Genomic DNA, 6,009 nt, shown 5'->3' on the forward strand with positions numbered 1-6,009 from the left:
GAAGTACAAAATGCATAGTATTTAGAAAGATCTTGATTATGTGCAATATATTAAACAAAACAGTTTTACATTGACTGTTTTCATTTATTTGAAATTATTCTTGGATACTTGTGATATTCTGAAAATGACAGCAGGAAAGATGGAGTAGATCTGAAGGGCAGCTATTAGTTACAACAGTGGTGATGGCCATGTTCTGCCTACATTCACAGGTGTAAAACCCATCAAAGGCAACAGTGTAACTGAGGGTATAACTACACTGCAATAAAAAACCAGCAGCACCAAGACCCTGAGCCTGGGTCAATTGACTTGGGCTTGCAGGGCTCAGGCTCCAGAACTAAAAATTGCCAGGTAGATGCTCAGGCTGGAGTCTGGGCTGAGACCCACTCCTCCCGCTGGGTGTCAGAGCTCAAGCTCTGGGATGAGCCCATATGTGTACATGGCAATTTTTAGCCGTGTAGCCGCAGCCATGAGAACCTGGGCCAGTTGTGACTGTCACAGGTCTCCTGTTGCAGTATAGATGTACCCTAAGGGGCTACCCTTTGCAAAAATACTTGCTATCTCCTATTCCTGTCCATGGTAGGGCAGGCCTCTGGCTTCAGTCAATGAAAATGATACTTTGTCCAGCCAAGACTGATACCATCTCCTATTGTTTCCAATAGGGCTCAATTCAGGACAGATGATGACTCCTTAATTTCCATGTGAGAGCCAGGCAAGGACCAGGGGAATGTGGAGGTGGTAGGGATGGGGCTGTTGGGGGGCAATAGGGAGGGGAAACATGATCGGGACCAGGTGGGAGGGAGACTGAAGGAGAATGCTGGGGATTGAGTGTATTGGGGGAATGGGTGGGGAGAGCTGGAAGGGGCATGCAGAGGAATGGGGCGGAGAGGGAGAGTGGGAAGGAAAGGGAGGAAACAGGCCAAATGTGGGTCAAAAGACTGAAAAAACATGCAGGAAGAATGAGCGAAGCAGGTGCCTATTCTGCCTGCCAATGGAAAGTCAGAGAGCAAGTAAATGGTAGTTCCCACAGCCAGGGGGTAAGAGAGGCTAACAGTCTCTCAGCTGGTCAGTGAACAGGGAGGCTGCATATTTTGCATGCAGACTGACCCTGTGATGATCACACACACGCTGTGCAACTTCCCCTAAAAGTGGAGGGAAAAATCTAAAAAATGTGATTGGCTTAAAAATCATGAGCTTTAAAAAAACCTAGGATGTTTGCCTCATGATTGAACACCTGGTGTTTGGGGCAGTATTTTGAATATGAGGCAGTAATGTAGATCTGATGCCTAAAGAAGGGCTTTGCAAAATTCACTCAGTGGCTCATAAACTTGGAGCGGCTTGACTGGTTCCAAGGGCCCAATACTGCCAGGTTCTCTTAGATATGGCCACTGGCAGCAAGCTTAGAGTGACCAGACAGCAAATGTGAAAAATGGGGATGGGGGAGGGGAGGGGTAATAGGAGCCTATATTAAAAAAAAAAAAGACCCAAAAATCAGGACTGTCCCTATAAAATCGGGCCATCTGGCCACCCTAACCAAGCAGCTTGCAGAGAGACTATTGGGGGGATGTAGCGAGGAGAGACCACCTGAGGTGGAGAGTAACAATGTTCTATTAAAGCAAAATAAGTCAAGAAGGGAAAAAACAAAAATAGCCAAGGATAGTGGCAAGTATCCAGGACTAGGGAAATCCCCAGCTATAAATCTACCACTTCATGCTTTGGTGGTGGTGGGGAAGTGCTAGGAGACTGTCACATTAAGGCAGACCTGGGCCAATACAATAAATAGCTTGTTGCAAGTTCTAGCCTTATAAAGGTCAGGTGACTGAAGACTAGCAGCAGGGGCTGCTGGGAGAAGGGGGCCAGGCTATAAAAAGATCTGTATGTTACTCAGACCAGTTGGAGAACCACAGTGGAGGGAATGCCTGGAAGTCTCTCAGCATGGGGCCCAAGGGAGAGCCCTGTGAAAGCAGCTGTGGCCAAAGGCTTGGAGAGATCTATAGACCAGAGGACTGTGGGAAAGAAGGCCTACAACTTAGGAGATGGCTGTTGTAGGAAGTAGCCCGGAAAATCAGCAAAGGGGAAGGACTGTTATGGAAGATTGTTACCTCTGCCCCAGAAGGAGGAGAAGTCTCAGCTCAGCCTGAGGCCGAATCATCAACTCACTGGAATACCCAAAGCGAGAGGAAACTGAGGCATGGCTCGACCCTGACACTAGGATGAAGTAAGTGACCCTATTGCAGATGCCTTCCTAATTCTGTAATATGGTACTAAAATGCATAGCTGCTTCTCCTGTGCCCTTTTCCAGAAACAGCTAAGGCAGTTCTACAGCAGTAACTCGGTGCTGAAATAGTACAAGCCCTGTTGTTTATTATTTAAGCCCAGGGCAAGATGCAAAGAACAGCCAGGCCCTGTCCCTAGAAGCCTATTAAGGGGGAAACCTCAGTGGATGGTAGGAACAGAAAGGGTTTGGAGTGTTAGGTTTCCTCTTAAACTGGGCTGGTGATGGTGTTACTGATATGAGCTGATCATCTTCTGGCCCTTGCCAGTGAAGGATAACAACCCCTCTCATCCTGATCAGTCCGGCTTGGGACAATGGCTGGCCTCAGGTTTTTGGCAGTGTTTAAGTTAGTAATAAAGACAAATCTGGGGAGAGGAGTCTGGGCCATTTCCAGTGTTTTTGCTGTTTGGGGAGTGGGGCAAGAACCAAACCAAAGATTCAGATGATGCTTCCTGGCATTCAGCTGTTTGGTACTTCAGGTATTTAGCTACTAATCCCAGTGCTGGTTTCAGCTCCTAGACACCTCCACCACTGCAGATCTTTCTGGGGCAGGTGCACTGGGCAGGTGCACTGTGCCAAAGCTTGTTAACCCTAATGACACTTCCCAATGACCAGGAAGTAGCCCAGGCAATCAGCAAAGGGGAAGGACTGTTATGGAGGATTGTTACCTCTGCCCCAGAAGGAGGAGAAGTCTCAGCTCAGCCTGATGACCCAGGAAGGTGTCCTTCCCAATGACCAGGAAGGTGTCCTCGCTATTGATAGCTTTGAGCTGCCATGCTGCAGTGATTTATATGAGGCAAACAGCTGCTGGCCTTCTTTTCCAGCTGAGCACCGCAAATTGCTAATGGTGGTTCTTAGCCTTGATTGCTTCTGAAAAGGAAAATCTTGCTGCCAAGGGGTGTATATGTTCCTCCCTCACTTGCAGATTAGAAAATTGTGGGATGGCCAGACAGGCAGTAAATGTTTGTTCGCTGTGTGTGTGTGTGTGAAGGGTTTGCGATCCTGTTAGGAGGAATTGCATTCCTTGTCGAGTTGACTCTTCGTAACGGGAATTGGGTCATTAACAGGACGCACTGGGAGAGCGAACAGAAATGCCTGATGAGCATGACTGGATTTTACTCCTTCTGGTCACTCATGGTGGGATTCTCACCAATGCCAGGCAGCTGACTGGGCTGGAGCGCTGCTGAAGACTTTACTTGGTTGAGATAGGGGTGGAAGGGGATGCGTGGCCTCAGAGAAAGGCCATTCCTTATTTTCATCAGTATTTGTATACACAGTGGGGCAGTAGGAAGATTAGGTCAGCAGAACTATGAAGAAATAATGGTTAAAATCCGCTCTAGCTAGTGAGTAATTGTCGTTTTCACAAACTTTCCTGCCCTTGGAGGGGTGGGGCAGGGAAATGTGACTGGTGCTTCAATGTGTGAGCAGTCTCCATAGCTGGTACCATGCTGTCTTTAGCAAGAACACCACTTGGGTTATAAATATTCAGGTAGGAACCAGCAAACCAGTGGTGCATTTCGGTAGATGTGATTAATGAGCAGCCTCTTCTTGCTTAGACCTTAAACTACTCTAAATGGGTTAGTGCTGCATTTTACAGCAGAAAACTGAAGTAAAAGGCAGATTTATGTCCACTTACCGCATCTGTTCATAAGGCCACCTGGTAAGCCTCTCTCCTGGATACAGGACGCATCTCTACAGGAGAGCAAAGTTCATTCTTCTCTAATAATTCTAATAATTACCTACTGCTATATAGCACTTCGCTATTTAGCCATTACCAGGCCATCCATCAGCCAGAGCTGAAAGAGAATTAGTTTCCTAATTCAGGTGCTTATCAATCACTGTAGCATCTGGGTGCAAATTAACTTTTGACTTTTTTGGAGGAGACAGGAATACATGAGAATCTCCTCTACTTAAAAAGAGAAGGCAGTTTCTAGCTCCCCTGGGTTGCTGTTAGCCGATGGCCAAGGATGTTTGGTGAGGTGCCAGCTATTCCCGTTTTATACCATCCGTGACTTTAACTGCTAGAGCTCAGAGCTCCTTCGCAGTGGACAGTCAGGATTGACTGACAGGCGCCCCAAGAGTTTGCCCCATGGAGGCGGCACAACTCAACGCTAGGCTCTTAGTACTCTCACCTAATGGCCAGGCTTTATAGCCAAAACGGCTGAGGTTCTTTAATTGTGTTGGCTGCTTTACAGTAAACCAGAGAAACAAGTCAGGCTTATGCACAAATGGTTACCAAAATTTATTAAACTAGATTCTAATCATGTGGTTACAAAATTGCTAGTGCCTACTTATTTAAATGTAGAGATGTTACACACACAAACAAGTTACAAAACTGAAGCCACAATCCCAAAGAAAGAAAACAAAGTATAGAGCTCTATTTCAAAATATGTGTACGCTAAAGATAGGAGATCAGGTGTGGGTGCTTCTTACCCTCCTTGCATCTCTCGATTCCAGCGGTGCCAAGCCAGGATCGGTCACTCAATTCCGCGGAAAGACGAATAAGGGACAAGGCTTAGGGACCCTCTTAGCTGCAGAAGCCTTGGGAGGCTGTCACTTATCTGACCAGCAGATAGATAGTGAAAAGCACTCCAAAATCATGGTGCTGTGGGTCCCATACTTATACCTCTGTACTCCTTTATTCTCTTTCTCCTTTCCTATGCCAAATTGGGGCTGGTCTGTCTGGGTGACGCCAGCTTTCGCAAGAGTAGTTTACACTTGCCAGGGAGAGAAACAATAAGTTTCGACTACTGGACATTCCTTTTATTAGGGTAAATATTTTCCCACCTAGGATGTTGGGGTGTGTGCATCATGCTATTTAGTAGGGGCTAAGAGCCATGTCTGTCACAGCTTCTCTGTCTGCTGTGAGCCTAATCGTTGTATCTGTTCCCAGAGGCACATTGTAGCAGCACACCTGTGCTTTCACAGCTTCAAAGGCTGTGCTGGAATTGATGTTAAGTGCCCTGTTGTTTTGGCTCCCTTGTGTTCCCAGTAATGCTGGTCTGAGAGGGGGGCTGGCTGTCTGGCTACAGTTGCCAGGGGAAACCTTGAAATATGATCCTCGTGCTTCCTAAAGGCTCAAAAACCAGAAGGTAAATAATAAGTTTAGGTTTTGGTTTTTATTTTATTTTGAATCTTATGACTGTGGGCAGGGAGGGAAGTGGGGTCTAACTCATTTTTTTTTTTAACTTGAGTGGGTGACACTGCACCCCTGAAAGTTTGCAGAGACAGTGAAAAAAGATCTAAAACTCTAAAGGTTACATAATGGGCATGGAATCCCATGGCATGGTGGTAAAGTATTAGGGGCAGGGCTTCATTAAGCCTCGTAACGATGTTGCTTGGGTCAGATATTATTATACTGGACAAAGCGCTACTAAACCCCGCGAGGCAACAAGTCTGCAATGTTGCGGAATAGATTAAATGAGCTATTACCAGTAGGAGAGTGGGGTGGGAGGAGGTATTGTTTCATGGTCTCTGTGTATATAATGTCTTCTGCAGTTTCCACAGTATGCATCTGATGAAGTGAGCTGTAGCTCACGAAAGCTTATGCTCAAATAAATTGGTTAGTCTCTAACGTGCCACAAGTACTCCTTTTCTTTTTGCGAATACAGACTAACACGGCTGTTACTCTGAAAGTAGGTCTTTAGTTTTCCTGAATCTATATTCACCAGGCTTTCTGATTAGATAATATCCAGTACTGAGTTGCAGTTGTCTGCTGGCACTCCCAGGACTTACTG

Source organism: Lepidochelys olivacea (assembly GCF_965140295.1).
Source record: "Lepidochelys olivacea isolate rLepOli2 genome assembly, chromosome: 8".
Taxonomy (NCBI): domain Eukaryota; kingdom Metazoa; phylum Chordata; order Testudines; family Cheloniidae; genus Lepidochelys; species Lepidochelys olivacea.